Here is a 21,293-nt window from a genome sequence, read left to right on the forward strand (position 1 = left end):
TGCCAGGCACTCGCCTCACGGCCAGAAGCACTGGCGCCGCCTGGGCGCTCCCCCTCCTGCGGAACACAGCCCCTGCCTCCGCCGCCGCCGCCGGAGCTCCAGTACCCGGGAGTCGAGGATGGTACGGAAGCGGGCAGAGCGGCGACGGGACCGTAGCGCTGGGAGGCGTACATAGGGGTTGTCGGAGGCCTGTGAAGGCAGCTCCGTACTCCACCTTCCTCACCGGTAGCCAGCGGCGTTTCCCGGGGACAGCATCGCGCCAGCTACGGCCCGTTGCTCCTGGGCCTTTGCCCGAAGTTCCCCCCAAGCAGCGGCCGGGTTTCCGGCGGCCTCACTCCGCCCCCTCGCTATTTGGCTTCCGCCATCTTGTTGGAGGCGGGCGGGACACAATGCGCATGCGTGAGCGGCGGAGCTGGCGGGCGTCCTAGGCCCCAGCGGGGAGGCTGTAGCGCGCAGCCGTGCAGCCCTGGCCTCGCTCTGTGGCCTGCGGTTCTGCGCCGCTGTCCTAGGCACTGTTGCTGTTCCGGGGAAAGCGGTTTCACTGAGTGGCCAGACTTACTCGTCTCTCCTGAAATGTGCTGCAGCCAATTTAATAGACCTACAACTGTTCTGCAGATATCCACCCCTGGAGCATATGCCTGGCCCTGGGCTGGGTGCTGATGGTAGCTAGATGAATAAAACCATTACAGCGCTGAAGAAGCTCCTAATCTAGCGGAGAAGACAAACGAGCTCTTATTCTGTACCTGCGCCCGAGCCTCCTCTCCCATTTTAATTCAAACATCTCTTTTCCGGAGGGAGAGCTCCCTGCTTGTCTCACACCTTTTAATCAATTCTTTACCTTACATTACCTCAACAGACGCTATGGGCTGGGCGTCTCTTAAATACTAGTTACAGTTCCAAGCTCTAGGTTTACAGGAATAAAAAAATATAAACTCACGGAACTTACACTCTAATGTGAACAAAGAGACAAAAACTAAAATCAACAAAATAATGTTTGACAGTGATGAGGGATCAGAAGAGAGCAAACCAGGGAAAGAAGGACCTCAGATCGGAGTCGGAGCCTGTCAGACAGAGAGAGCAGTAAAACTAAGCCCTGAGATGGGAATGAGCCTGGGGTATGAGAGGTACAGAAAGAGAAGCCCATGTGGTGTGGTCAGGGGAAGGAAGGGGCCAAATCAAGTAAGACCATGGGAAGGAGTTGAATTTAATTCCAAGTGGTGGTCCCCCTAGCTTATTGTCACCCTCCTGCTCTTCAAACACTTCTGAGTCTTGACGGCCTCACTGTTTTGTACATGCTAATTTGGACGATCAGTAAGACTTTTCTCTTGTATCCTCCCCATTCTCATCATTGCATTTTATTATTTTTTCCATGGCACTTAATGTGTTTTAAATGAGATATTTATTGTTTCTTTACTCTCTCCCCACTAAACGCTGAAGATGCTTTCTTCACCTGTGAATGAATACCCAGTGTCTAGCACCGTGTCTGTCCCAAGTGGTCACTCAATAAATTGTTGACTTAATGAAGATGAGAGTTTGTCAGCATCTAAATAGTTCACGGTGTCCTACATTGTTTCGTACATTTGGCTTTTAAAACTAAATTCCTAGTCTTATCAACTGGATTTTAAACAGAACTGGGGTGAGGATATGACTAGGAGACCCAGAAGGGTGGGGCAATGGGCAGAGACTGCATTTCATGTTTGCATTAATGAATACCTATTACATGCGCTGTCCACGGTGCTACACACGTAATCCTTACCAAAGCCCTGTTGGACATTTTTATTTTATACACGAGTGAACACAAAGAGATTTGCTTCAGTAATACACCGAGTGCTGACCCTAAAGCCCATGCCGGTACCGTTTAGAAAAATTAGATTTGGGGACAGTCATTTACCAAGTCATTTGACTCTGTCATTAGCGATTTCAGCTACTGCCTTTAATGATTCTAGCTGGGGATGGTGTATAACATAATTCCAGCTACTCAGGAGGCTAAGGTAGGAGGATCACAAGTTCAAGGCCTGCTCAGGCAACTTAGTGAAACCTGTCATAAAATAAAAAAAAAGAACTGAGAATGTAGCTCAGCACTCCCTGGGTTCAATCCCCAGTACTGCAAAATAAATAAATAAATAAATAAGCAAATAAATTGGAATTCAATCACATTTCCATTCCTGCATAGAATCTGAACAAAGGTCCTGATTGAAAACCACTGCCATTCTTTAAAGCAGAGTCCATTTCACCATTTTCCTTTTAATATTTTTTCAGATTTTGTATTTCCTTTTTTGTATTTCAGAATAGAAAAAGAATACCTGCAAAATAGATACCTATCCTAAATAGTAGCTGCATCCTTTGGTTAGGCTTCTTTACTGTGTTTGACCAGCTTTTCCTTCTAGTCTCCCAGTTAATTCCTTAAGAATTCCCCTGGCAGAGTTACAGGCTTGCTACAACCATCTCTTCTTCCACTGACTTCTCAAAATAATACACCATCATTTTACCCTCAACAGGTTAGTTGCCTGAAGATGGCTGGGGAGATATGCTAGCTAGAAAGGATGGCTCTACTGTCTTATTGGAGGAGCCATTCAATCCTCATATGAGATGAGAAATAACACTAAATTCATAATGACATATACTTATCAACCAAAAACAATCAGTCCATATGCAAACTAAGTAGTAGGTGAGACTATATATTTGACAAGGCTCACCCCTACTTTCTATCTATCTCACCTGTAGTATAATCCTTGAACTAATTACAGAAAATAGGACAATGTTTTCTGTTTCTGCTGTATTCTGTAATGTTTACCATCTCCTATGAGTTAAATGATGTCTCCCAAAAGTCGTATGTTGACATCCCAACCTGTAGCACCAATAATGTGACCTCAAGTGAAAATGGGGTCTGTTGTTGATATAATTAAGTTAAAATGATGTCACAATGCAGTGGATGAGGTAACCCAATAAGGTTGTTGTCCATATAAAAAGATGACCATGTGATAACAGATGGAGGAACCACGGCGGGAGGACAGAGGCAGCGATTAGAGGTGTGCATTTACTGACCAAGACATGCCAGATATTTCCAGCAAGTCAGCAGAAGCTGGGAAAAGGCAAGCAAGGCTTTGTCTACAAGTTTCAGACAAAACATGGCCTGCTGATACCATAGGCTTCAGAACCATAAGTCAATACATTTCTGTTGTTTTAAGTCGCTCAATCTGTGGTACTTTAGTCCTAGGAAATTAATGTACCATCTTATGTATGTGGCAGGACTTGCAGTACAGAGAAGAGATGGGACAGGCACTGAAGAACCCTGGACTACTTCCCCAACTTGGCAGCAGACCAGCTGCAAAACCTCAGGTCAGTCACCAAACAATAGTTTCTTCATCTATATAAACAAAGATAATGGTAGCTGCCCTGCCTACCTTCGAGACCTGTAATGATAACTAACAACTATTTGTCCAGGGATGTGACCAAAAGACAGGGTTACTGCCACAGGGAATTTTACAGAAGACAAGCACTTTACTGGGATAAGATAGCTAGCAGAGTGCCAAGTGTGTGGTGTGGATCTTATTCTCTGTTGATGCTGAAAGAAAGAAGGATCCCGTGGAGAGGGAGACTCCATGGAAGGCCTAACAGAGAAGGAATTTACTAGAAGGACTTTGGGCACCTCCAGGACCTCCAGGAGAATACTTAATGTCATGCCCATAACTGGCCCCAAGAAGCCACCCCTGTAGCCTCTGCTGGTCATAGAAACCAGAACGGGGACTGCCTATTCTGCTTGACCAGACAGATACTGGATGATATCACTGCTGCCCCTGAAAACTACATAGTGTTGCGATCACTGTCACCACTTTCAACACAATGGGAATCCACTTCATCCTCACAGTATCAGCTTTCAACCTCCAGTCTGGACCTGGGGCAAATAATGGACTCAAAACAGTAATACAGCGATACTCTAGCTGCATGCTGGCAAATGGAAATAGAAGGCAAGCCACACATATAATTTTAAATTTTTAGTCTCTACATTAAGGAAGGTTTTCTTCAAAATAGGTGAAATGACAATATATCTGAAATATTATCATTTTAACGTGGGCAGCAGCCAAAAATTCAAGCCTTTATAGTGGTGTGTGGCCAGAGGTTACTATGTTTAGTAATCTTCAATTAACCAAGAAGCCAGGAAACATTGTATGGGCTGGGCCAGGTACAGTATATGGACATTCAGTTTCATAATGACATAAACTCATCAACTAAAAACAGTCCATACGCAAACTAAGTAGTGAGAGGTGGGTTCCTATGAGAAGGGTAATTTCCTAGGCTTAGAAAGAGGATTCTGATGTAGCTTTGCAAATGGAAGAGAAAATTGAAAGAAAACTAAGACTGGATTGTAGAGGATGGAAAATGATAAACTAAGAATTTTTAATCATTAATTTTATCTTGTAGTGATGGGGTGACCTGAAGGTTTGTGAATTGAAAAGGTACTTTGAAAATTAAGGAAAGAATCATGCAAGCCAGGTGTGGTGGCACAGGCCTGTAATTCCAGTGCTCCAGGAAGCTTAGGTAGGAGGATTGCCAAGTTTGAGTCCAGTTTAGACACTTTAGTCACTTATCAAGGACTGCAGATGTAACTTAGTATAAAGGCAGGCCTTGATTCAATCCACAGTAGTGTACACACACACACACACACACACACACACACACACATAAAATCATGCAGGCAAAATAAATTAAAGAACACTTGAATGGAATTAGAAGTCCTGAGCATTAGGACTGAGCTTTATGTCTCCCATCTGTCCAGCCTCAGGCCAGTTGCCCCTCTGGATCTCTCTTTACCTTCATAAATAGGACTAATACCTATTTCAGGCTTCTTAGAAGGATTATGTGAAATAGTACATGTGAAAATGTCTAGTACCAAGTACAAAATATTATTCAAGATTATTCAAGATTCTCCAGAGAAACAGTATATTTATAATACATGAAGATTTATTATAGAAATTGGCCTTCTGGAAGCCACCAAGCTTCATGATTTATTATAGAAATTGGCTTTATGAAAGGCAAGCCCATGATTTTCTATCTGCAATTGAAGAACTAGGAAAGCCAGTAGTGTAACTCAGTGCAAGTTCCAAAGCCAAAAGTTGAGAATTGAGGGGGAAGGTAGTGGTGGTTAAGTCTTGCACTGAGTCTGAAAGCCTAAGGAACCAGAAGTGTATATGTCCAAGGGTGGGAGAAGCTGCTTATCCACACTGGTGATTGTAATCTTCACTCAGTCTAGCTCAGTGCCCTGGGCCTTCACTGGGGCAGACCAGTGAGGACTGCCCAGGCGCATGGGTGCCTCTGCAGCATCCCCGCGTGCTCACCCCATGCTCTTGGGCTTCCTGGTTGTGCTGGTACCTGGATCCACACTGCAGAGGAACAGGTGGTCATAAAGGCCATTATACCCATTATACTGAGCTCCAGAAGATAGAATGGAAGGGAGCAACTGCAATACAGGCACATCGACCTCCGTAGTTGGTAAGTTGGAGAGATCACCACCTTCCATCAGAACTTGGACTATGTTTGGGGGAAGGGCAGCTGGAACCTGCAGGAGAACTTTGCAGAGTTCAACCCTGCAGGAGGTCAGGGAGCTCAACTGGGGCCTTGCAGCCGAATTCAGCCTGAATCTCAGGGGTCTGCCGTTGGCTAGCTGAGACTAATTGACTTAGTTCTGCACATTGCTGCCCACATTGTCTATTGTGACATCAGATATATACCCTGAAAGAGGCTCTTCAAATTTTTTCTTTTCCTCTTATTTTTAATTTTAATTTTTAGCATTTTATTTTTCCCATTCTTCAAATTCTCCTTTTTTCTTTCTTCTTTATCCCACTCTGTCTCTTGCCCCCCCCCCATTATTCTTCATCTCCCTTTTTGTTCCTCCTTCTGCCCTAATTCGGATTTCTTTTTTCTTTTTCTTCTCTCTTTTTCCTTCACTCGGTTGTCATTAGTTTCAAAGGAAAGCGAGTACAATTTACAACTTCCCTATTACTGTTAAGTTGTTCTATTCTTGTCTTTGTTCTTGTACTCTGTCTTTCCCTCTTGTCTTCAACAGTTTCCTAGAGTTTGCATGATCATCCTGTGTCCCCTGGCTTCGCTTGAAACCTTCTCCTATTCTTTTACCTATCTATTCCTCTCCTCCCAACTTCTTCTAAGTCCCCATTCTGAATGGTAAAGTTGCTATATTGAAGAGTTTATTCACTATAAACATATTTTGGGCTGGTCTTCAATTTTGATTTAATTCACATGGTTAAAGGTGATAGATTAATAACTTAGAAATTGTCAATTTCTAAACTGTGTTTGATGCTATTGTGTTTTTGATTGTATCAGTAAATGCCCATACTAGGAAAACCAAGTGAACTCAAATAAACAACCTAATGCTTAACCTTAAGCTCCTAGAAAAAAAGAAGAGGAAGATAAACCCAAAGCTCATACAAGGGAGGAAAGATTACAGCAGAAATCAATGCAGTGGAAACTAAGAGAACAATACCAAAAAAAAAAAAAAAAAATCAATGAATCAGAGTTGGTTTTTTGAAAGAATAAAAAAAATCAATAAGCCCTTAACCAGCCTTATATATAAAAAAGAAAAGGCTCAAATCCATGCAATTAGGAATGAAAAGGTGAAGACACAACAGATCCTGCAGAAATCCAGAGGATTGTCAATGCCTACTTTTAGAACTCTAAAGTAAAATAAATAAGACACACATGTATAAGTACCAAATAGTTTCTCCGGTGTGAAAAACTAGAAGTGTAAATAAGATCCAAACTGTGTAACTGATAATGTGAAATAGAAAGAAAAGGGTAATGGTGTAGGGGAAGTAGGAAGGGTAGGGGAAAGGAAATAATGGAAAATAAAAAAATATGAGAAAAGGAAAAAGTGGAAACAAAGTCTCTGTAAATAGGGGAGGGTGGAGGTGGTGAAGAGAGGGCAGGGGTATGGGGAAAAAATGAGACCTAAGATCTGTCATGTAAAGGTACAAGATCCTAATAATGAATGTAACTGTACTGTATACCTAAAAATTACCAATAAACTCAATGAAAAAAATCTTCATTCAGTCTATCAATTCAATGCTAATCTCTTCTAAAGACACCCCTCAGACACACTCAGAAATAATGTTTTACCAGCAATCATAGCATCCCTTATCCTAGTCAAGTTGATACATAAAATTAACCATCACACCTGCAAGCAAGCACTCAATACATGTTACTTAAATTTGAATGAATATGAGTATCTGGTTAGAGTTCTAGATAAATGGCAGAGTTTGGACTATTTCCCAAAAGCCAAGTGAAACTATAGGGCAAAAACTGGGAAAATGTATATTCCAGATACATCTATTGTACCCTCAGGTTGGACAAGCTAAAATATACACTTGTTTCCCAAGGAGGTGGTTTCTTATTTGAAGTCTTTCTGGTCACGCTTGGCTAGAGGTCATGTCTCTTTTCATAGCCTATCACTCTCCTTGAGGTAATAGTATATTGTTGTTTGTTGGGCTCATGCCTTGTCTTCTTCACTAGATACATAAGTGAGGCCATAGACCATACTCATCCACCTTTGTGCGTGTTACAATGTCCTGAACTGAGAGCATCCAAACACAGAGATCAGTGAAACTTAATAATTTAACTGGATGATGAATACATAAGTGTTCTTTTATTATTCTTATTTTTGTATGCATTTATAAAATCTTTAAAAAGACATCCAAGAAATTTCTTCTTTAAAATAATATTCAGTTTCCTTCTTTCTCATTAAAGTGTCAGCAGTGGGCCTTACTTTTTGGTAAAACCAATCAATGTTGAGGGTCAATGACCATCACTCGTATGGGACCCTTCTAAGGTCCTGTAGGATGCTTTAGCTATCTGTTCATTAATTTTTGCGACAGCTACAGAAATAACGTACCTCAGTTACAACTGGCTGAGGCATTATCTCTTTCTACTCTGACTTGCCCTCTGTCTTGGTTCTCTTTGTGTCGGGTGGTATTAGAATGCTGATTAGAGTGTGATTTTGGAATCTAGCTAAGGTGAAGTTGAGTTTGTAAGTCCATTTGTTTGAATTTCGTTAGAGGTTATTTATGTGAGTCACAGATACTTCTCTATGTAGTGACTTGTTAACCATCGAGGTGGAAGAATATCTGCCAGGAATACTTCACAGCAGCCCACTGTGCAACTCTTCCCAGCATTATAACACAAAGGTGTGGGGCCAAAGGCTGTAGTACTATGTGAACATAAAACTATGGCCCCTTTACCAGTAGTATGTGTAGAGCCAGAAGCTGATCTCCAGAAAATTATTTCAAATTTTATAGTTTTTAAGGAAAATAAACCTGGTAGAAATTTCCCCAAATGAAAAAAATCCCAAGTATCAATAACTTAAAACTTTTGATCAACAATATTAGAAGAAAGACTAAACTACCTTTTTATTTAATCTATTAAAATCTGGTAAAAACAAAAATCACTGTCCTCAGAAAAAAACAACTAAAGATCATTCAGAACTGCCCCCTCCCCCAAAAAAAGGTAGGGCAAAAGTACAAAAGTCTCATTAGGCAATAAAATAGTGCTTATATGATATTATTTTTCCACATTTTGTCATGTTTGTGGATATTTGTCAGCATCCTAAATTTATCATTTATTGTGATTTGTTTTTCCATTCTAAAGAAATATTTCATGTTCTTACTTAAATTTGTATTCAAAATTTTGTATTTTTTCTCATGAACAATCTGGAAGAGATTGCAAAAGATTGATACTAATTCTCAAAATGTTTGGTAGAGTTCTCTAGTTGAAGCCATCTGGGTCTAGAGATTTCTTTTCCCAGAGTGTTTTAATGACAAGTTCAATTTCTTAAATGACTTTAGGATTATTCTGTTTAATATTGTTTGAGCTTTGGTAGTTTGTGGTTTTTGAGAATTGGTTCATTTTTCTAAGTTGTTGAATTTATAAATGTCTGTGGAATTCTCTTATTATTCTTTTAATGGCTGTAAGAACTGTAATGATATTCTCTTTTATAACTGATATTGATGATTTGTTTCTGTTCCAATTTTGTATGTGTTGGAGGGGTTTGCTGGTGATTGAACCCAGGGCCTTGTGCATACTAAGCAAGTGCTCTATCACCAAGCTTGAACCCCCAAGCCTAGGACAATTTTTTATTCATAATACAATAAACTGTCCTTCTAAGCATTACCTATTAAAGTTTTTCAGATAAGGTAATTGAATGTGATAAAGTTAGCAGACAGAGATGCCCTGATTTTCCATCTAATAGCAGGAAAAAGAAAACACTCCATCTGGATAGAAATTAATAATTCATCATATCTAATTCCTGGATATCTGGCTTTTGAATAAAACTGAGCATAATAATATTATTTTGCTTAGCTTTTTAAAATTGAAAATGCTATTTATTCTTCTGGTCACTAATGTGGTTGGAATATCAAGTTGCTAAAGGATTGTCTACATTTTATTTTATATTGCCAAGGTATAATATATTTGTCCCTCCTTTGTCACCAAAATAATACCCAACACTTACAACTTAAAGGAAGAGAGTTTTATTTTGGCTCATGTTTCAGTCCAGGGTTGGCTTCAAGGCAGGACAGCATGGCAGAAGGGCATAGCAGAGGAAAAGGTGCTCATCTTGTGGCCCCCAGGAAGCAGAAGGCAATGAGAGGAGCCGGAAGAGAGATATACCCTTCTGGGCCACACCCAAAGTGACCCGCTGCTTCTCACCAGACTCTGCTGCTAGCAGGTCAGCTGTAAGACCCCTAATCCAATCATCTTTCAGAATCCCCACCTATGAGTACATGAGGCTTTGGGGGACATTTTAGTTGTAAACCATAACATTCTGCCCCAGCCTCCCAAAGATTCATGTGCACCCTTTATGCAAAATGCATTTATTTCATCTCTGTGAGTTGCTAAAGTGGTAACAGTTTCAGCATTTCTAAAAAGTCCAAGTCCAAAGTCTCCTCTGAGACTTAAGGCAAAGTCTTAGATGTGAGCCTCTGTAAAAATTAAAAAGAAGGTTAAGTGCTGTTGACATACAACAGCAAGGGTAAACATTGCCATCCAAAATGGAAAAATAGGAGGATAGAAACTGATGGAACCAAAGCATGACTGAAATCCATCGGAGCGAACAGTAAATCTGTAGCTCCAAGTTCAGCCCCTGGGGCAAGTTGTTGCAACAAGTGAACTCCAAAGGACGTGAGTGGTCCCACCCCTATGGCATTGCCAGTGGTTGTAGTTCTCATGGCTTCTCCCCTGGGCTGGCTTTGCTCATTCCTTGTGCCTTTCCTCACCAGACATTCCACGTTCATGTCATCTCCAACTTCCTGGAGTTTTTAAACTGCACTTTGGCTTCACTCTCACAGTCCCATGCTCTGCCCTTTTAGGGATGCACTATCTGGCCTCCGAGGCCCTCCTCTGAAACCTGGATGGAAGCCTCCCTGACCTCAAAACTCTTGCATTCTATGTGCCTGTAAAACCAGTACCATATGGGTGACCCCAAGTACTGCTGCCAGCTCAAGCAGTAATCAAGCTCCCTTGAATCATGGTTATTCAGGTCTCTAAGTGCCTGGGTGGCTGAGCAGTATGAACGGAATCCCAGGAAACCAATTTCTTTGGTGGCTGTTGTCAAGAAGGGTACCCTAAGGCCCTCCTGTCATGGATGAGGCCTTGCGGGTTCCTCATGTGCTCTCAAGCCATCTTTCCTATTGTCCTGCTGTAAAGTACTTGGCTTCTTTTTAGTGTTAATCTTTTCAGCAACCAAGATTTTCTCTGGTCTATCTTTGTGAGAAATTTTCTTTTGGCAAACTGAAAGCTTTCTAAGTGGGCTTTTGTTTCTTCTATCTCAGTATAAACCTGGCTAAAGGCAGCAAGCAGTATCCATGCTACAGCCTGAACAGTAGACTGCTTTGACATTTCCTCTACCAGTTCAATTAGTCCACCACTCTTCAGTCTCAGTCTCCTATAAAGTCTCAGGACATGAGTAGACAACTTTTCCTCCAGAGCATAGTGCGTGTGGTTTGGAGTCCAGCTGCCAACGTAGTCCTTCTTCCCAACTGGAAACTTCTGAGCCTGATCTTTACTATCTGTATTTCTATCAACATTCTGGTCTTCTGAACTCTGACCAGACTCATGTCAAGCTCAGCTTTCTAGGGCTACTTCTCCAGCCTGCACTGCCAAACCTTTCCAAACTCCTCCAGGGAGGCAGTTCCAAAGGCTTCTGAACTACACAGTCAGGTGTCATCCCTGTAATAACCCCACTTCTTGCTACCAAAATCTGCCTTAGTCTCTTGGTGAGGCACAATATCCAACATTTGCAACTTAAAGGAGGAAAGGTTCATTTTGCTCATGTTTAAGTCCAAGGTTGGCTGGCTCCAAAGCAGGATGGCGTGTCAGAGGGGCATCGCAGAGGAATAGCTGCTCACCTCACAATGTCCAGGAAGCAGAGGGTGAAGGGAGAAGCCAGGAAGGGGAATACAGCTTTCCAGGCTACCCCCACAGGTGACCCTCCGGTTCTGACCAGACCCTGCCTCCCACTAGCAAAGGCTCATCTATAAACCCTCATAATACAATCACCTTTCAAAAGCTCCACCTATAAGTGCATGAGGTTTTGGGGGACATTTTTTATCTAAGCCACATTTATTGTAAAAAATCTGGAAACCTCAGAAAGTCACCAAGAAAAATGAAAAAAAAAAAACTTCCCATTGAAGATAATTGCTCATATTTTGAACAATATCTTCCCAGATTTACTTTAAAACCAAAAGTTTTAGAAAACAGCTTTTCCCTAATCAGTGAGTCATTTTTCAAAAATCCCAGAATATTTTAATGAACGAAATTTAGCAAAGAAAACCAAGTCATTTATTTCGTGGGCATCCACATTCATTTCTTCGTACAGTTTATGGCTTGGCTGATGAGATTGTTAATTCAGGCCTAACAGCCGATCTGAATGACTCAGGGGAACATCCCACAAGACCAAAGCAGCCCAGCAGCATATGGAGAATAATGTGGTTCAAAAAAGTATAAGTTTGCTTCCCATTCCTCGTGCTCCCAATTCTGCCCCAGAATAGGGGGTGGAGAAGGGGTCCGTAGACTGACACCAGGATCCTTAGTGGGCTGAAGCCACTTCAAAGAAGTGAGAGAGTCAGTTGTGAAATTTCAGGGATTTTATGAGCTGACTATTAACATAGCCATTATGAAAAATTACATGTTATAAAATTATGATTTAATGAATTATATTGAAAACAAAGCTAATAAGTGCTCAAAACCCATCATTTTAAAATCATTTTTACTACATTTTGTGATTTCCTATGGCCTGGTAGTCTTCTGTGTACTCTGTGTATATGGTGGGAATTCTGCATAATGTGGTGCTGGAGGACATCTTTTCTTAACTGTGTTCAGTGAAATCACAATGGTATTTTGAAATTTAGCCGGAGTATTTACATCACAGAATCAACAAATAATGAAAACTTGGCCTTGATTTACTGTTTTGTTAATTGTCTAGGGATGGAGAAAACATGAATATTGTAGACTAAACTTAAAAGTATGACACGTTTGTTGTTGTTACATTGTGAATAGCTCAAAAAATTGAGGAAATATTCTTCTACTATTCAAAAGCCATTATTAAGTTCATCCACGTCACTTGTACCATTGACACATGAAGGAAGTTCTAACGCATATCTTAGTTGCTTCACTTTCATCTTACTCATTAATGTCAATGAAAGTATCAACCAAGATTCTCGTTGAAACCATACTTTATTTTCAATGATAGGTTGGTTGCAGATACAAAAGTTCAGCAAAAATTACTGAAACAGTGGGGCGTGATGGTGCACACCTGTGATCCCAGCATTCGGGAGGCCAAGGCAGCAGGATTGCTCCAAGTTTGAGGCCAGCCTTGGCTACACAGTGAGTTCCAGGCCAGCCTGAACTACATAGTGAGACCTTGTCTTAAGAGAAAACTATTCTGTAAGAATCGATTAGTATATAAAATTCACATTAAAATATTGCATATTTTGTTATTGATAGACTATAAGATATGCACACTTGCTCCTTTCTTGGGGGTGTGGTGGGATTGAACCCAGGGGGCTTGTACATGCACATACTCTCCTACTGAGCTACACTCCAGTCTATAAATACGCTTTACTTATTTACTTTTCTTGGTCTAAGGATTAAATTATTTATTTTAAAGAAAATTCAGACTTCGGTGTTGCTAAATTGTTTTAAATTACTTATTAATAACTTCTTTAAGTTTCTCTCAAGCATTTATTTACCTCTTTAATTTTCACTTCTCCTCTGCTGACATTTCTTCTATCATATCCTCTGCCTGCCCTTAGGTTTTCCTTTTTCCTCCATATTTTGGATCTGCTTACTCCTTATATCTTTTCTCATGGACTGCAACTTAGCTCTCCTCTGCTTGAGTTAGTGTTCTCATTGCCACAGCTCTTTTGTTCCAAGAGCTGACAAATTCACTGTCGGTCTTTCAGTGCTTGCATGTTCCGAGAGAGGAATCTCCAGGCCTTTTTGTGGGAGGGAGGAAGTTTCAGGCAACGTTTTCACCTTTCTCGCCAAGGGTTGTGCTGACTGAGTAGCAAAATGCACTTTAAGTTCTGAGGGTGGGTGTGCAGACTGTTCACCATCTCTTTGGGATTTACTCATACCTGCAGCTTCGCCAGTGTGTACTTTTTATGTCTGTAACATTTGGAAGAAACACATGTGTGTCTGTGTTTCAGAGAGCTGGTTATGGATAATTTACCAGTATACTACTGATCAAGAGCAAAGGCTTCTTTTTGCCCCACTGTCACAGCCCCCAGATGATTCCTTTCAGCTAATCATCTGCAGATGAGTAAATAGGGAGAAGACAGGAGTAAGAAACAAATTGGAAGAAAAGGCAGAAGAATAAAGGAGAAAGGAGGAAAAAGAAGAGACGTTTACCCGTCCGCCCTTGTGTACTAGCCTACCTCCTTTCTGCCATGCACCAACAGCTGGCAGCTGTCTGTAGGAAAGGAGACAAAGCGTTGCTCAGCCCTTTAGGATTTCTGCAGTTACAAATGTTATTGGGGATTAGCTGGTGGTCCACTTATCAGCCTCTGTTAACAATGACTACACTGACTTGGTCAGAGTTTTTGAGGTTTTCTTATAAAAAAATTGCTTTTGCTGATTAAAAAAATTGAGATATAATTTACATATGGTAACACCCGCCATTTTAGAATTCGGTTCTAAGAGCTTAGCCCCATGCGTGTAGCCCTGTGACTGCCACCCCAACCAAGATGGAAAACATTTGCACCTCACTTGTGCCTAGGGTTCAGTCCTCTCCCCATCTCCAGCTGCTGACATCGCTGATTACTTTTCTGTCCCTCTTGTTTTGTTTTTTTCAGAAGGGTACATATAAGGACCTGTAGGTAGTAGCCTTTTGAATCCAGCTTCCTCCTTTTAGCATAAGGCATTAAAGATTCCCCCATGTGACTGCGTGCACCGGTGGCTCATTTCTTCTAATTGCATTACATGAATGTTCCAGTTTGTTACTCATCCACTGATTAAAATATATTTGGGTTATTTTCAGTGTGGGTAATGATGAATAAATCCATTATAAACATTCATGCACAGAATTTTGCATGAAAGTATGTGTTTCCCTTGAGTAAAAATCCCTAGGAATGGGACTGAGGGATCAATGATAAGTATGTGTTTGACTTCATAACACATCACCACTGACACAAATTGAAAGAAGCATCTTTTCATGTGCTTCTTTGCCACTTACATATCTTCTTTGTTGATATTTCTATTCAAATTATTTTGCCTATTTTTTTTTTTTTTTTGCAGTGCTAAGGATTGGACTTGGGACTTTGCATATGTCAGCAAGCATTGATCATGGAGTTACATCCCCAGCCCTCTTTATTTTTAGACAGTCTTGCTAAGTTGTTAAGGTTGGCCTTAAACTTGAAATCTTCCTGCCTCAGCCTCCCCAGAAGCTGGAAATATAAGCTTGTGCTGCCATGCTCAGTTCATTTTGTTTATTTTTAATTGGAATTTTAAAGAACTCACTGAGTTCAGAGTAACGTATTCATATGTATTCTGGAGATGACTTTTAATGGATACACATTTTACACATATTTTCTCAAGCGATAGCTTGTGTTTTTATTTTAACAATGCCTTTTGAAGAGAAAAAATTTTAAATTTTGATGAAGTAAAAGTTATGCTTTTTTCCTATAGGTCATGTTTTCGTTGTCATCTGTCAGAATCCATCTATCACAACATTATTTTTCCTGCGATTTAGTCTAGAAGTTTTATAAAGTATAGATCTAGATCTGTTATCTATATTTACTAGACTTTTGTGTATGGTGTAAGATAAAGGTCAAGTTTCCTTTTGCAGATAGATATTCAGTTACCATTTTCTGAAAAGACTATTCTTTCTCTATTGAATCATCTCTGCTTCTTTGCTGAAAATCAGTTGACATATATGGATTGTGTTAGAATTTTTTTTAGAAGTTTTTTTTTTTTTTTTTTTTTTTTTTTCCAGTACTGGAGATCAAACTCTGGTCCTTGCACTTGCAAGACGGGCGGTGGAACCACTGAGCTAAATCCCCAGCCCTGTGTTAGAATTTTTAAATGAGACCTTTTATGCTGGGGCTATCAACTGCTCTTTCCTGGAGAGGAAAAAACTATCTCAGGGCCCATGGATAATGTTCTCACTATTTCCTAAGGATGAGTAAAGTCTTGAACAAGAAGCTCAGAGGAGGTACAGGCCTATAATCCTGGCTACTTGAGAGGCTGAAGGAGAAAGGTCACAAATTCAAGCCCAGCCTGGGTAACTTAGTGACTTAGCAAGAGTCTATCTCAAAATGAAGTAATAAAAAAGACTGTGGATGTAGTTGAGCACTTCTAGGTTCAATTAGACCTTACACCCCCTTGAAGTGAAGGAAACATATTATTGTATGTTATTAGCTGCCCTGCTCATTGTATATTGCTTGTGCCCAAACTCTAGGCAGTCCTGAATATTAAGAAGCCCTTCCATTTTTTTTCTTCAAAAATTTAAAAAAGTTTAGGACAAAGTGAATGTAATATATAATTTTAAGGGTATAGAACAAACACTGTAGTACCTATTTAAAACTTTTTAATTGTAATGAACAATTATTTATTTTAAAATCATGTTAGCTGGGGGGTTAGCTCAGTGGTTCTGCGTCTGCCTCTCAAGTGCAAGGTCCAGAGTTCGACCCCCGGTAACAAATAAATAAATGAATAAATAAATAAATAAAATAAAACGAATTCTTTAAAAATCATTCTATATAAAATGATACGTACATTTAGGAGTATTGCAGAATTTTTTCCTCTTACAGATTGTGACCTAGGTTTTTTTGTTGTTGTTCCTGGGGCTCAATTGATGGCCTTGGGCATGCTAGGCACATACTGTATTACTGAGCTACATCCCCAGTCGATGACCTAACTTTACTTAAGTCCCGCACATGCATTTTTAACATCAGAATCTTTCTAGCACTAGGACCACGGACTGCGTCTCTAACCCAGTGTTTTCAGAGCATATTAGCTTTGTTTTGTTCAATTCATGTTACTTGAAACCAAAACGTTTTGATTTTCTGTGTGAAGCTGTCCTCAACGATTTTATCACAAGCCATAAGTACTTATCTGTACAGCATTAGAGTTGTTGGCATTTTTATTCATGTTGAACTCAAGCATTTATGATTTTTACCTCATAATTATTTAGTGTTATTTTTGTTGTTTTAAAAACATATCTAGGATTGTATATATCTAGGATTGTATTGTACCTCCTTCAGTTCTCCCCATCAAGGAGGAAGGAAAGAGAAGAGAGGAAAGTAAGGCAGTAAAAGCCCTAGGACTCAAAGTGCAGGAAAGGGTTGTGCAAAGGGGGATTTGAAAGATAAAGATTGATAAAGGGGGGAAATTCGCTCCCCAAAATGTCTTCCTGTGACAGGAGAGTGAGCCTTGGGAGTTGTATTAAAGCATAATTGGCTGCTGGGTGACCATAGCCTAAACCTCTAGGGTTTTCTTCTTTGCCTAATGAGGCAGATAGCTCACCAATATCTCTCACAAGTAGAATGGGGCCTATATAGTATTTTGGTTGCTCATCAGTAAGTCCTTGGCTTTGTTCTTGCCCTCTGATGTCTGTGTGAAGTGCAAAGCAGTGAATGTGCACCTTTTTGCTTATGTGCTTCTCTTCATGTTCCTGGGGAGACCAGGAAGTGTTATTTGTGGTGTAAATTTGCCTTTGCCTTATGAGTCCTTTTCACTTCCCACTGGAAGATCCTTTTTGCAGTAAAGGTAAGCTGACATGGGTTTTAGACTTTTCTGACCTATTCCATCTTGCCTGTCTTATACAAAGTAGGTGTGTGTGTTTTCAGGGGGGACAAGGAGTTGGTGTGAATGTTTACAGTTGGTCATCTGTAGATAGAGTCTAATCAGGAGACACCATGCATAGCAAAAGTTGAAATTAACAATCATGAACTATTAAAAGGGATTGTACTAATAGGAGATTGGCTAGTTAAAGGTAAAAAATGACTCTGAAGAATACAGCAACCTGATAAAGATTCTGAGGGCTGAGATAGCATCTAAGGAAGAAATCCTTCACCTTGGCTGACACCCAGATCTAGACCTAGCTGGAGAGATCTAGACCATAGCCCACTGGATGGAGAAGTCTGCTGAGGCCCTGTGTGGGATCCATCTCTGAGTTACAGAAGGGTGGGAAGGGGAAGGTTGGGTGCCCAAGGAGAGGTGCTAGTCCTTGGCTAATTGCAAAGCTCCCTGAAGGGATGTTGGAGGAGCCATTTGTTGGAATTCATAGAGCTTATGGTACTCCGGTTAGAGAAGGTGATGGAGAATTTGCCCTGACTCCTGACTACTGAACACCACTACCCTCTGTGCTCTGCAGGTATGGGTACTGAAGGAGTCAAATCCTTAGGAAACTAGGGCTGCAAAAGCCAGTGAGCACAGCAGAAGGCTGTGAAGAGGAGAAAACCAGCACCAGGACAAAAGTCCAGTGCCCTGTAGCACGTCATAACTGTGGCATGGGACTGGAGACAACCAAAGTTTTCCTGCTAAGAAAGAAAGCAGCAGTAGTTTCATTAGTTGCTGTCCAGGCTCTGGGTGGAGGTTAGGTGCTGGTGTGCATTCCATTGTTATCTGTAGGCCAAAAGTTCTTGTATCTGGGTAGAGATAAGGGACATTCTCTAGCTTTTCTTTGTATTTAATACATCCAATAGCCAGATAAAATTGGATTATTTTGTCCTAGCTCAGTGAGGATCATTCAGGGCACAGGTAATAGTACCTGCTGGTTCTTGCAGTAATAACCTCAGGCTAGTGGAGAGGCAGTCTTTCAGTGCTATAGTCCTCTCCATAACATCATCTAGTACTGGGGAGGAGAGAGTGGGCACTCAGAAGGAGATGCATCAGGGGACTGGTGCTTCTGGTCATGGAGACCAAAGATACTTCAGGAAGTCTCCACAGAATTCCAAGGTGATTAAAGCTGGCTGCCCCAGGGAACCACTCCCGGGAAATACAATTCACGATGACACCATGCATCTTCAAGACCAAGACTTGTGTTTCTCCAGTTTGGCCAATTTACTCACCACTGAGGAAAGGGTATCTTCCTAGCCCTCAATGTCCCCTGCCAGCTCCTCATAACCACCCCATGTCCAAAGCATTCTGGCCTAGTTTCCAATCACTTTTCTACTCAAGTCAAATCATGGCTTTCTACTCCCACTTGCTTGAGAATACTGGGTTCGCGTGGTGGAATTTTCAGTATAAGATGTGTATATTGCTGCTCCTTTGTGTGCAGAAAAGAAGTGAAGCCAGCAAGAATGAGTAGCTGTGAGATCCTCAGGTGCTGGTAAGAAATGATAGCACTTGAAGTTTTAAAGTAAGCTATCTATAAGCTTACCCAAGAAAAGCTAGACATTAGTAGGAATAATGTGCACGGTGTGCACAGCAGCATGACTCAGGAGGGAGTGAGCTCAGTACTACAATATCAGCAGTGTCTGGGGGTTCTGGAGCCCACACTGGGAACCCTGGGGCTGATTCCTCCATCTGAGCATATGGTTCAGAGGCTGCAGCATTTTTCAGCTTCTCCCAGCCCAATAACAACACAGCTCTTTCAGAGGCTACGGCACATTATATATCCCATTAATTATCTTTATAGGACCAACCCCCCAAAACATTTATTAAGTGCTTATGGTATGCTAAGTGCTAGCCTATAAATGATATGTTGGAGCATAGGAGCTTACATCAAGGGACTCACTAGGGAAAACAAGGAGATAAGGAACTAGCCCGATAAACATCCTCATGAAAACATTTGTTAAATAATCCAGGCCTAATCGCTCAAGTAATAGACTGCTTTTTCCTCTCTTTTGTTGACTGAGAGGACAAAATGATAAATGGCAGCAAAGAGGCCATATGCAAAGTTGGGGCAAGAACAAGGCAATGAGTGAAGTTGGAGGTATCAAAGCAGCAATGAGATAACTGGAATAATAGAAAAGAAGCTGCTTAACATTAGCCTGGTTGTCTGATTCTTTCATTCTCACTCCAGTGTCTTCCTTTACCAGCAGTCAAAGTTCACACTGTCGCCAATCAGAAGTCTCCTCTGATCCAAGACCTTCTCATCTGATCTGTGGGAAAGTGCAACGTGGCAGAAGCACTCTGGACATTGTAGGAAAGGAGGGTCAGCCATATCCAGTGGTGGCATCAACGTGTTCTACTGTGGCTCAACTGGGAGCTGGAAAGGATCAAGAAGTCAGAGAAACGGTAAATGAGAAAAACCTTTTCCTCTTTCACTCTAGCATTAGGAATAAAAGGCTTCAAGAAAATTATTTATATAAGGGAAAAGACTGTTCTATTACAAGGATTTGTTTTTCCATTTGTATTCATTCCCCGCCATCAACACACACACACACACACACACACACACACACACACACACACACACACACGTATGCACCGTGTCTCCAATCTAATGTTCCACTGAGGGATAGAGGACAATTATCTTCATAAAAGTACTTTATGCTAGGATGCAATGGAGGTTACTTTAAAATGCAGTTGTCGGGCAGGGGGTTTAGCTCAGTGGTGCCGCTGCCTGCTTTGCAGGTCCTGAGTGTGATCCCCGGTACAAAAAAAAAAAAAAAAAGCAATAGTCTATTATAGTCCATTATAATAGTCAATATCTTCAGTTGTGTATTACTTACCAAGTAATAGATGTTTTCAGGTAGAATTTACTTTGACCTAATCCTTTAAAAGGCACCTGCAGCTAAGCAATATACAAAGGCAGGTATGTTTTCTAAAATGGACTCTTTCTTAGATGTTTTTGCTTTAAAAAAATGCTAATCATAGCTAAATGCTTGTGTTTCAAAATTCTTTACTGACCCACTCTGTCTCAGGAAAGTATTGACAGCATAGCATTGAATTAATTTCCACAATAACTAAAATCATAAACACCAGATTATAGCTTTGTTACGGAATGTAGCAGATGGGAGAAAGAGATGAAAAATAAAAAGTTCTCTTCAAAACATGGCATTAAAAAAATAGTTATTAAAACTGGTAGTGAAATGAATACAGAGTAGTTTTGTAGTAAAGTTGCACAATATTTACTTTGTTTCCTATAAAGAAAGAATATTTCTAAGAAATGCTTGGTCCCCAAATTTTATGTCACTAGCTCATAAGAATTTGAAAGAATAAAGTAAAAACTTTTGGAAAAATCTCACTGAGTGGAGCTACTCTGTTAGATTGTTTCTATGTGTGTTACCTAATGACTCCTACTATAGAATTGCTTTTTTTAGGTGCTAAACCTAGAAGATACTGGATTTGCTTTTAGTAAGAACAAAACAATCCATTGGATGCCAGAATTTAATTTGTTTGTGGTTGTTGTTGGAGACAGGTGATGCCTAGCGTTTGTTGCTTCTGGTTTGAGACAGAAAGAACCAGGGAAAGGGAAGAAGAAACATCCAGTCCTGATGATGGGAATTAGGAAATGCAGCCACCTACAAGATGGGGTTTCTTATTCTCTGTGCTTTCTGAAACAAAGACAACGTGTTTAATCTTAGATGGCTTCTTGTTCTGGATTAAAAGGCTTGTAGAGAGGAGGGGGCAGCAAAGCAGTGGCATCCAGTGGTTTGTGTCTAGTACCTTGGCTGAAAGCTTTTCTTTTGAACTTAGAAGACTGAAGACCTCTGGATCCTGAAGGTTCCCAGAAACACATTGAGGTGGGAACAAGAGTGCTAGTCATCTGTTCGCTAGAGCTAACACAGCATTAGCTGGATTGATGTAATTCTGAAAATTGAAGCAAATGGTCTAAGTCA

At 40.7% G+C, this 21,293-nt stretch overlaps 1 protein-coding gene and 1 long non-coding RNA gene across 3 annotated transcripts in view; one reads left to right on the top strand and one right to left on the bottom strand.

Moving 5' to 3' along the window:
* Window positions 1–63, bottom strand: part of Apc (APC regulator of WNT signaling pathway) — a 123,207-nt gene extending 123,144 nt beyond the window's left edge. Inside the window, exon 1 of the mRNA XM_019205096.2 lies at window positions 2–63. The gene's annotated coding sequence lies outside the window, so the exon portion shown is untranslated. The remainder of the gene's footprint in view (window position 1) is intronic.
* Window positions 13–19,740, top strand: LOC117287309. 2 transcript variants are annotated; one of them, XR_004518553.1, is made up of 3 exons: window positions 13–121; window positions 3,250–3,339; window positions 19,548–19,740. It is a non-coding gene; the product is annotated as an uncharacterized LOC117287309 (long non-coding RNA). The 2 variants fall into 2 exon arrangements; XR_004518554.1 differs by lacking the exon at window positions 13–121 and adding an exon at window positions 2,991–3,029 and having other exon boundaries at window positions 19,548–19,633.
* The last annotated feature ends 1,553 nt before the right edge of the window (window positions 19,741–21,293 follow it).

This window comes from Fukomys damarensis, unplaced genomic scaffold (assembly GCF_012274545.1).
Source record: "Fukomys damarensis isolate Sample0158 unplaced genomic scaffold, DMR_v1.0_HiC HiC_scaffold_3, whole genome shotgun sequence".
Lineage (NCBI taxonomy): Eukaryota > Metazoa > Chordata > Mammalia > Rodentia > Bathyergidae > Fukomys > Fukomys damarensis.